The 11,437-nt window shown below is 37.3% G+C and overlaps 2 long non-coding RNA genes across 2 annotated transcripts in view; one reads left to right on the top strand and one right to left on the bottom strand.

Annotated features, from left to right (window-relative positions):
* Positions 1–5,248: 5,248 nt before the first annotated feature.
* LOC106955674 (uncharacterized) overlaps positions 5,249–11,437 on the bottom strand; it is a 49,030-nt gene continuing 42,841 nt past the window's right edge. Inside the window, exon 3 of the long non-coding RNA XR_001426632.1 lies at positions 5,249–5,606. This is a non-coding gene — a long non-coding RNA (uncharacterized LOC106955674). The remainder of the gene's footprint in view (positions 5,607–11,437) is intronic.
* Positions 5,527–9,869, top strand: LOC106955675 (uncharacterized). Its single transcript, XR_001426633.1, has 3 exons — positions 5,527–5,608; positions 5,740–5,744; positions 9,738–9,869. It is a non-coding gene; the product is annotated as an uncharacterized LOC106955675 (long non-coding RNA).

Genomic DNA, 11,437 nt, shown 5'->3' with positions numbered 1-11,437 from the left:
AGGTTTCAGACTTATTATGTGCCTTTGTATGCATCCCATCACAGTCAATGCTTTGAAGAAACTGGCTTTGCTGCAGTTACAGCTGCAGTTAGTCTGGGTATGTCTCCACAAGCTTCGCACATCTAAAGATTAAAATATTTTCAGGTTTTTCTTGATATTTACCCACCAACTATAACTGTATTTTCTGTGATGATGAGAAAAAAACATTCCTACAGCATGATGCTGCTACCACTATGTCGCACTGTAGAGATGGTGTGTTTAGGGCTATGTGGTTTTTTTATTGGGAATTTCACATTTTAAATTCTGATTTGTACAAATATTTGGGAAAACATTTATGATTTAATGCCATTGTATCTCTGGCTTAATGTTTAGGGTTGAAGATGATGTGTTCAGGTAGATGTGCAGTGTTAGTCTGCAGCTATAGATAACACATTACAGGAAAAAAAAAAAAAAACATCTCTAATTTAGCGGCTGGGGTTGCCAGAATTTTACTGTATAAAAAAACTTTACTGCATTAATGCAGTTAAATATGGTACAATCCTTATTCATACTGTAAAATTCTGGTGTCCACAGCTGCCGGTATTTTACCGTAAATTAGAGATGGGCTCTTTTTTTTTGTGCACTGTCTTCCACATGTTTGCTGTGTCTCCTATGTGGTTGTGCATTTGTTTCTTGTCAAGGCACTGAAAAGAACATAATCAACAACAACAAAACAGGTTTTAGTTTCTGACAGTTTAACAAAGAATCAACTGACTCAACAAAAATATAGTCTAAATCATTGATAACGGGGCTAAAATTTTCTACTTAACTTATTTTTTTTTCTACAATTTTGCCACAATGAACCTGCGAGAAAGGAAAAACGCCGATACTCCTCAGTGGAAAAATGTCATGCATGATTCATCCATTACTGACAAACATGTCAGCTCCTGCCTCTTTGGTCCTGATGCACTTAAACTGCTACAAGGTGTCCTTTATGGCCCAGAAATGACTTGAGGTCATCTGTCATTAAACTAAAGTGTGCCACAAAATGAGTATGGGCTGTGTTTGCTCCAGACGATAAAAGCTGTTTTTTTTAATGGTGCCTGTCTTCACTTTTGCAGAATGTCCTGGTGGGCTGACAGAGTATAAAGACAACAAATTATATTGGTTGTTAAAGTTTTTGAAAGATAAAGCTAATGTATATTTCCAATTTTAGAGCAATAGGATACATAACTCAAAATCTCAACCTTTCCAAGAATTTATTTGTAATTAATGCTCTTTGGTACTATTTTTTTTTTAATGCAGAAGTGACTTCATATGATTACAAAAAAAAAAACTGACAAAGAGTGATGATGACAGTGTTTGAGCAGAAGACTGTGAATTACCTGTTGGATGAAAAACGATCATGAGGAAAGCTGGGCAAAAAGTCAAACTTTTCAAGGCCAAACTAGATATTAAAGCAAAAGAGCTAAAACTCAAATTCAAAATCAAATTTAGGTCAACATGGGATTTAATGCTGTTTGACGCGTTGTCCCATCCAAAACTGACATCACACCGTGATTCACACTGACTGTAGCTCTGTTTCTTAATGTCATCATGGGGAGAAGGTGGCTGCATTTACAGAGCCAAACAAAAGTCCTCTTTGTCCCTTCGTCCACATCTGTCCAGAATCACCCCCCCCCCCTTAATAAGTGAGGTTAGTCTCTGGAGTTGACGGCATAAATATTAAACTGTCAGATTCTGTCTGCTGGCAGAACGCTGCGGCGTGAGACATCTCTGAGATCAGAGAAGAAAAAAAAAACAACTGTCTTTCTGTTGAGTCTCTAGACCAGGTCAGACCAGAGAAGAAGCAAAGAAAGCACCGTAACATTCATTCGTACCTGCTGGAGCCTCATCAGAGTTCTTTCTTTTTAATATTTGCTGATGCTTCTTTGCCACTGTTATAGATTTATAGATTGGTTCCAGCACACTGACATGCAACAAGTGGATTTTAGGTCTTCCCTCCAAACGTATTTGCCAAGTGTCATGATGTGGATGTTTAGACAGGTTTTTCAGCTGTGATACATGCAAACAGAGGTTGGACTGTTTTGGAGATACGTGATTGTTTATAAAACGCTCATGAGATGTGATTCAGTCAGCAGCATTCTTAATGTCAAAACAATAAAACTCATCCAATGGCATCATAGTCGATCAATCATATTTTGTTATTTCAAAAGTGACAAAAGCTGAACAGAAAACCATTAATCCAGCTGTACACCCTTTAAGCTGTTTCACATTTCCACATCATAATCACAAACTTTGATAAATGTCATAATGATTTCATATGACATACCGATACAGTAAGGAAAATCGCTGTGAAGCAGAATGGAGTAACATAAAGCTAATATTGGTTGGCTAATTAGCAGTGCTCTGTTAACCAAAAAAAAAAAAAATGCTTTACGTTTTTAAAATACCGTCCTTACTTTCAAGACTTTCTTTTTACTGTTGAGGTTTAGATTGTATTTGTATAAAAAGAGAAAAGCTCCTAAATTTGCTTTGGGAATTGTCTCTATTGCAAATACTGGTAAATATACTGAATTTATGTAGCACTTTTCTAGTCGTACCAACAACTCAAAGAACAGGTATGTGTCCAACAGTCACATGCACCCAAAAACACTAACAAACATTCACATAATGATCTGCATACCAGTCGGCCACTTTAGGTTATGTTCCTTGCCTTTGGACACACTGACATTTGAAAGCTGGAAACAATTCCTCAACTTTTGGTTCGCAACACAACTACTCTTACCACTGAGCCCCGAACGCCCCAACTTCAGTTCTGCTCAACTGGAATAAGTTATATGTCAGTACGCAATGTGTTTGAGTCTGTCTTCAGTATTCACATTTCAAGTTGAGAACTTCTCGCTTAAATTTTACAAGGCAATACTTATTCTCAGTATTTGTTACACACCACTAATAGTATATAGTGATTATAAGAACTGGAGGATTAGAAGTACTTTTCTGCTGCAGTCACCCCACCTGATCCTGAGCACCTTCAGATAATCTCCTGCTGAAAAGCGAATCTACAGAGTTAGGGTAGTGCAAGAATGTTTTCCTGCTCTCATTTTGGATGAAACGCGCTGCTAGGCCTAATGATTTTCCAGACAAAGCCTGAGATTGTGTCTAAGGAAATGTTCTGTAAGCAAATCCATCACCGATGAACTTTTCAGATGTGGATGATACCCTGAGAAAGAGAAATACAGCTGTCCTGACGGGCATAAAACCTAAACAAACTCCGCTGACAAGATGGAGAGCTGTGCAAACAGAAGATTAGAGGGGAGATGAAAGAAAGTGGAAGCTGCTTCAGTCAGCTGCTGCCAACACTCTGTGCTTTGTTAGGTTTCTGTATCCTGTAGATTTAGCAACTTGAACTCAGTAGAATCTGGAATCTAACTTAATTCAGGAAAGTCTTGTTTCTTCACTTATTTTATTTCCTTTTTTGTTTAGAATGTCCCACAAGAGACAGCAAAATTGGGCAAAAATGTTTCTAAATGAATCTCAACATAGATTCTAAAGCATTCAAGCTCCATATGATTTGTAAGGGGTTCAGCTGTTTAAGTCACACTGTGACAGATGCTGTTGCAGCTGGTGACGCAGAAGCACAAATATCGTTTCATTTCTATTTGTATTTTTTTCCCATTTGATTGCTTTCCATTCTGTTTGCATCCCCTGAAATAGTTATTCTACAGTACAGTGAGGCAGTGATAGTGTGTTTTTTTTTCTTTTTTTTGTATTTGTTCCCCCTGGATGGTGCTTGAAAGAATGTTGATTGCATAAACAAGTGGTTTTCAGTCCAGGTCCTCAAGGTCTAATATCCTTCTTGTTTTAGATGCACCTTTGCTGCAGCACAGCTTATTCCAGTAATTACATTACCTTAGTGTGCCACCAAGTGCTGCTGATGTCTTTTAATCACCTATTAATTTAAATCAAGTGTGAAGATGCAGAGCAGCATCTAAGAATGCAGGATTGAGGCAGAAAGAGCAGAATGAGCTTATCATTTATTTGTCTCCCCAGACATAACTCTCACTGGAAGTAGAAGGTTATGTTACTCCAGGAAGCACTATTGGGACTTGAAAATCATTGTAAAGTAATGTGCTGACCAGACTAAGCAATTCCAGTCTCACCTGGTTCACAAATCACTTTCATCTGTCTCACTGTTGCCAGATTCTCCAAATTCACATCTGCAGCAGTTCTACACAAGTAAGCTCCTAAGAAGTAGAAATTAGACAAATAAAACCCCCTCCAACTAAATGTTTTTTTTGGGGGGGAGGTTTTCTTAACAAGATACTATTTGCGATGTCATCAGAGGCATGCAAGTAGAAGCTTGTTTTTTTTTTTTTTGTAAATAACTTATTTTTAACCTGAATGTGATGTATTGTTTTACATGGGACACACAATATTAAACGTGAGTTTGATTCTTTTATGAAGAATATCTGGAAGCTAAATGTGTAAGTTTTAAAATCTCTAAAATCTATCACTTTTATTACTTACATAGCACTTAAATATACCAAAACAGCTGCTTATCCAAAAGTAAAATAAATTAAAAAAAACATTTGAACTATATATTTTTTTTGCTGGCTGTTTAACTAGAATAGCCAGCAGTTGTCAACGGGTTCCAAGCCCTACCCAGTAAGTCCATTCCTGGCCACACCATTCCCAGTGCACTTTGCTCCCCACATCCCACCAAAACAGCACCTGAAGGTACTTCAGTTTGTGTGACATCACCTCTATAGTTGCCTGTAAAATAAAAAAAAAATTGAAGTTATGTACAGACATCAAACTGGGTCCTCTCCTGAGGAGTTCAGGTCTGAGTGATGTATTAGCTCTCCTGATAACTCCTCTTCTTTCTTTAAGCCACAAAAGCTGCTTTCGTGTTGTTTGGTTAGCTATGCTGTAACCCCCCATGTCCACGGCTGCATCACATAGCAGCCAAACACAAACGAACAAACAAAGGTGGTTGCTAAACAACCTCAGTAGGCATCCTCCCAGATGAGCAGCGCAGCCTCTGGTCTTGAGGACCCCTAGCTGTGCCATGGGCTGGCTATGCCCTGCCTGCAGAGAAGTGTGACAGAGGGACCTGTCAGCTCTGATGCCTTGCCCAAGAACACGCTGTCACCGTGGCATAATAGAAGCAGACTGAGTGGCCCCTGGCCTGCACAAACACCACGGCCCCTGCTGAACAATTAGAAAGAGCTTTCCAACAAAGAGGGGCCAACAAAAAATCCATGTTAAATTAGGCATTTAATTCAACACTTGGTCACAAGGGCAAAATAATCAGAGGGAAATCCGATAAAAAAAAAAAAAAAAAAAACATCATGAAAACAAGAAGAGACATAGCATCATGAGCCTGACAGAGGTGAGCTAGGTGAACACAGAGATTCAAAGAGAGGTTAATAAACGAAACCCTTTTTTTGCAGCAGCAAACAAAAGTCCAAAATCTGATCTGAACTTTCAACTGGAAACACGGATATGAGGAGAAGGATAATTGCATTTGTCACGGATCTAAGGCTTAAAATTCCTCTGTGCACATCAGAGAGTGAAGCTGGATTTTCAAAATGTCCACGCTTGCTCCAGTCGCTCACTGCTCTCTGTGAAATTAAAAGCACAATTTAAAAGAACAGAGAAGCCAGCAGCACCAACCACACTGAGGCAGCACAATAAACTGAGACATTTCTATTGTCTCAGTTTACTGTAACAGTCATTAGTCTAGTTTAAATAAAGTTCATGTCCACAACTCTGTGAATATGACATCAATACATTTTATTTAATTAAAGCACACATTACACCTTTCAAAGGAGTTTTAGACTGTATAAAGACGAGGATATTCAACTTAATTTTCATGGCATTCTTAGCTGAAATACCTAACAAACTCTTAAAAAGAATAATAAATACCATTCGAATTAGAAATCAATATTTATGTATTGTTATATAAAAAAAATAAATAAGCCAAGCCTGAATAACCAATAAAAAAACATAAACAGCAACCATGCAAAAGGTACTGGCAAACTACACAGTGTTTATTGGATGAAAGTTATATTCATTGTTAAACTGGAACCTAATCTTCCATCGGAAAACGAAATCCAAAGTCAGTCAGGTGTCTGTTTAATTCTTAACAGCTTGTTGGTCTAATAGGGATTTTGAAGAATGGTAAACATGTTTAGAAGAGGAAAATCAAAATGAGTCAAAGTTTTGGAAGTTGTTTAGACATCCTGCAAATTGAGAAAGAGCTTAAGGAACAGAACGGCACAGAGCGTGCCGTTCTGTTTATTTCATTGGAACTGTGTGTTTTTGCTCTGTGGTTCCTCTGCCTTTGCTCCTCTAGCTGGAAGGAAAGTTAGTTGAGCTCTTAGGAAGGACTGGTCTGCCAGGATGTCACCCTTTTAAAGCCAACCAAGCTGGACGCCATGTGACTTGGTTTGGGAGGTCTGGAGGTCCATCATTTTGATTTGGCGAAACTTTTTTGACAGTTTGAACATTTATAAAGCGATTACAGATCTTTAATCAAAATTAAGCAAGTTAGCGTAGTGCATTTTCTGCGCCCCCCCCTCCCCCCCCTATGGATTACAAATGGCTGTCTGGTTGAAACGACGCGTGTGACGGGGGGCCAAAATGAATGTACGCAGCTGAAAATAGACACCAACATCGGTAGCCTACAAGGTACTTGTTAAGCTTGTTAAGCTTAAGGTTCTGTATTGATATTAGCTAGTCATCTTTTAGCCAACATTACCTGCACCCAACAGCTTTACTCAACTCAGTCGGTTAGTTTGGAGAGGAAAAACTGAGAAAAGTTCTTTGCGTTTTGCTGGTTTGCTGCCGTGATTCTAACACAGCTGTAGCTCCGCCCAGCAGCAGCAGGTCTCCTTCACAGGAGTAAACCCACCGCGAGCGTCGTAGCGCTCATGTTGCGTTTAAAGGCGGCTCGGAAAAACAGGTTACACCATGTTAACAACGGATTAAACAGTTTTAACTGCTGATAAAAGTGACACAGATATGGGAAGTGTGGAAGCCTCTACTGTATCAAATTGACATAGGAATAACAGAGAGTTGGGTAAAAACCCAGCGCATACAGTGTTCATGTTTTGTTTTGTTTTGTCATCCAGACGGCTTCCCGCGCCCCCCCTGCAATGACACGGCGCCCCCCTTAGGGGGCGCAGCCCCACAGTTTGGGAACCTCTGGCGTAGTGGATGATGTTACGCAAACAATTATTGCAACCACCGTCCACAGGATAATGAGTCCTGGGTTTAATGGTTTGGATCTGAAGTTTTTCTCTGATAAAAGCTTTAATATCTCTGAACTTAATTCTTAATATTGCACTCACTCTTTCACCTGGACCACACCAGTCAGGGATCAACCAATCAGCAGCCACGTTAAGATATTTTATCCAGCCAATGAGATAAGGAGAGGCTTCTGTAGTCCACTTAGCAATAGATAATTGACAAAATAAAAATATTAAACATTCTTGATTTGCACAAAAAAGATATTTTCAACACAGAAAATAACTTCACAGCATAAAACTTTCACAAACCATGCTGGATAATTACTGTTTTAAATAAGAAAGAATAACATAGACAACCTTTACGGTCTTGTGTTTTTACTTTTTACTATGAAAGTCTAATTTAGTTACAAGTGGATTCAAATAAACATAAAAAAACAACAGAATGGCAGTTTTGAAACATCAGTAATGAAAGAGATTAACTTTGAGAAAGATTGTTCCTTTAAAATTTAAGTGGTCATTGAAAGATTAATTAAATTTAAGTGAATCATTACTGTTCAAAGAAAACTAAACTAAAAACTAAATTAAAACCTTAAAATGCTGCATTCTTTACCAGCTGATATTGGAAATATCTGGAACCTGACATTTGTAATCTCCTAATACCTGTTACATCACTGTGACACGTATCAAGATGCCACCACAAGGCTTGCATTTTGCTGTAGGGCTCAACATCTCTACAATAAAAATACAATATATGACCTAATATTAAAATGTGCCATCAGTTAAACAATATGGCATGGACTCTTTTAAAATGTTTGAAACCATAATTAAAAAAACAACAACTCTTAATTTGTAGTTGTGGTTGCTTTATGGTTTAATTAAAGCTCTAAGGTATTACACAGGATTTAAGTAGAAAGGAGAGCAGCTCCGGCAGAGCTTGTTCAACACGGGATAATTACAACAGAGGGAAAACCTCGGCAGAGTCAAAGGAATTCTGTCTGATGTATTCAAGAGTGAAGGGATTGCTCGTAATCCTTAAATAAATTCTAATTGCAGTGAGATGTTTAACATAAGAGAGCCTCCGATTTCTGTTTATTCAAGTCCAAGTGAGTTGGACGTTTTGAGTAGATTACCCTAAAAATGATCAAAAGGAAGAATAGGGAGGTCACGGGGGAGCACACACTGCCACAAAATGCCAGATTACACCGAGGAAGTCACAAAATGCAGAACAGGTGATTTCTTTGACGTGACAGACATGCCGTCAGATACACACTACTAGTACACTCTGAACATTTAAGTTACTACCACACATTTCTCTGTTTTTATAGGGACTTTCATTGCTGTGCATACCTGGTTTCCAAAAAAAAAAATATTCATAGTAAATAACATGAGAAAACACTTTTCACTGCATGTACAGCTTCATGCCTTTCCCTCCTAAAGAAAACATTGCCACTGTATGATGCTGCCACTTCCATGGTGGTGTGTTCAGTGCAAGTTGTAGTTTTCTGCCACACGTTGTACTTTGTGGGACAAAATAAGGTTCAATTTTGGTTACATCTGACCAGAACATATTCTCCTAAACATTGGTGAGCTTCTACGTGGCTTATGGCAAACTGCATATGGAACTTGTAATGTTTTCTTTCTTTTCACCACTCTGTCATAAAGGCCAGATTTATAGGATGAAAAACTAATAGTTGTCTTGGCAACATATTTTCCCACCTAAGCTAGAGATGAGTATATATATATATATATATATATATATATATATATATATATATATATATATATATATATATATATATATATATATATATATACACACACATATATATACATACATATATATATATAAATGCCACACATTTCAGGTTATTATTTGTAAAACATTTTGAAATCTGTGTATCCATGATTATACACCACCTCAAGTCTTTCACAGGAATTTTGAAAATAACACTATACATTGATGTTTATAGCAGTAACTAACAAAATGAAGGCACATAAATGCCTTTCCATGACACTTTTTGTCTATTGCAAGAAGAAAAAAAGAGGAAGAAAAAGAGATCCAACTTGATTGCCAGTCAGGAATGCATGTTTCCTATATCCTTTGGCAAAAACGAACACTCCTGCCCTCATGTCTCACTTGTCAAGTCACGTTGAGGTATTTATAGATTTGATTTCTTAGCTTTATTCCTGTATTGTCTCCTGCTTGTCTTTGTTTTAAATGCCTAGCTTAATGCACAAAAACTTTTATCCCACAGCTTTATTTACACTGTCATGTTGGCCAGCCAGCAACTAACTGTTTGTTTACTATTTGTAGGTTTTCTTTGCAAATTTCTTTCAGGTAAATTACTGATCACATGTTTAGGATATTACCTCTAAATGTTTGGGTTGCATCTCTCAGTTAAGGTATAAGAAAAAAAGTGTTAAAAAAAATCTTTGCATACGTCTGAGTGATTGAAGAAAAGCAATAGTAAAAGTGTGAAGTCGGTAAACTGTACCTTTCAGCTGTTAAACAGAGACAAATCTGTCTGCAGCTTTCAATACTCCACCAGAAAAGCACAGAGCAGAACTCTGAGGACAGAGACAGAGAGATGCATGAAAATGGATGTGTGGAGGAATGGAGGGACAGAAGAAAGGATGTGCTTCCTGCAAAATAATTAATAAATTTAATTTGTTTTGTTTATTTTACCTATTCACGTTTGCTTTCTTATGCTTTAATGTGTCAATAAATTGGTTGTTCATACATTAGTTTGATCTCTTTTAGTGCTGTTAAATGCTGATAAACGTTTCAAACAACGTTTACATCCAATAAATTGTGATATAACCTGAATCTTTATTATCGAACAATAAAAATGACACATCTTTGTAAGTCTAAATATTTATATGTGTGTGTGTGTGTGTGTGTGTTTTGTTTCATCATTACAGAAGTCAAAACCTGCTTTATGCTTCTTAGGCCCTGGAGCTGGAAAGAATTGAGCCAAGGAATGTAAAGAATGAGTCTCTTGCTTTTGTCCTGGTTTTGATTCCATCTCCAGTCTGTATTTTAAAGTTTAATACAAGTATGGGCTTATCATTTTATGTTTGCGTCGACAAAAGTTATAGTTTCATTTTTTACATCTTAATTATTAACTTGATATTTCACATTGTGTTTAGCTGAGTATGAGAAACTGAACAACAATAGTTTAGTGTATTAAAATTGTAAGAGACTATAAAAATTAAATTTGCTTACCTTAGATTAGAATCTTATTGTAACTATTTATGCTTTTAGACTTACTTTCACACTTACAGTGAGGCGGTGTGCTGTAACACCTATACAAACTTCTAATCATCATGTCATTTATTCTTTAATGAGAAAATATATATATATTTCAGCTCATTATGCAATTGACCAGGGAAACCATTTGCACATTTTCGACTTGCAGTTAAATATGATGCAGTATGAATCTTGAAGGTGGGTGAACTAAGGAATTAAAGGGGAGAAGCGTCACATTCTGTCAGAAATCGTTTCCTTTTTATGTACAACAAAATTTGTATGAGAAAACGGGCATTAAATAAAGTAAACTTTCACAAACTGTAAAATACAATGAAGGAAACAATGTCAGGGTCTTTCTCGTGGAAGCTTAATATCAATGTTTTAACATGAATGTGTCCACTAAACAAACAGATAAGACATTTCTATTGCAGTTGCTGGTTAGACTTATGTGAAAAGGATGTTTTATTTTCCATCTCTTTCTAATATCACTGCAGCTTTAACAAAAAAGGAATCCTTATTTTCCATCAGATATGAAGCTGACGAGGTCAGTTGCATTCAGATTTAGTAAAGCACAACAAAAGTAATTGAGAAAAAAAAAAAAAAAAACACTGTATAATATGGCCATTTAACCAAAAATTGACCAAATCAAATGAGTGAAGAAACTTTAAAAGATCTGACTTTTCCAACTGGTTCCTGTCTGCCTGCAAACGAGACTCTCGATTTAGTGAGGAAACGCTTCTACTTTTGCGTCTTTTCTAGATAAAGATGGGCAGACATTGTCAGGGATGGCCCTCGAGGCAGATTGATCTGATCATGTCAAAGGTCTTAAAGCTGCTTCTTGTGATCATCGGCAGCATTGATGCCTCAGCAGTCTCTCTCAACAGACGGATCATTCTGCAGCAGCTGCTCTGTCCTGCAGGGTCACAACCTGCGCAGGACAGAGAAGAGCCTG

Source organism: Poecilia latipinna, unplaced genomic scaffold, assembly GCF_001443285.1.
Source record: "Poecilia latipinna isolate Pla-1442-1.1 unplaced genomic scaffold, P_latipinna-1.0 Scaffold758, whole genome shotgun sequence".
NCBI classification, from domain to species: Eukaryota; Metazoa; Chordata; class Actinopteri; order Cyprinodontiformes; family Poeciliidae; genus Poecilia; species Poecilia latipinna.
This window is presented reverse-complemented; position numbering and strand designations above follow the sequence as displayed.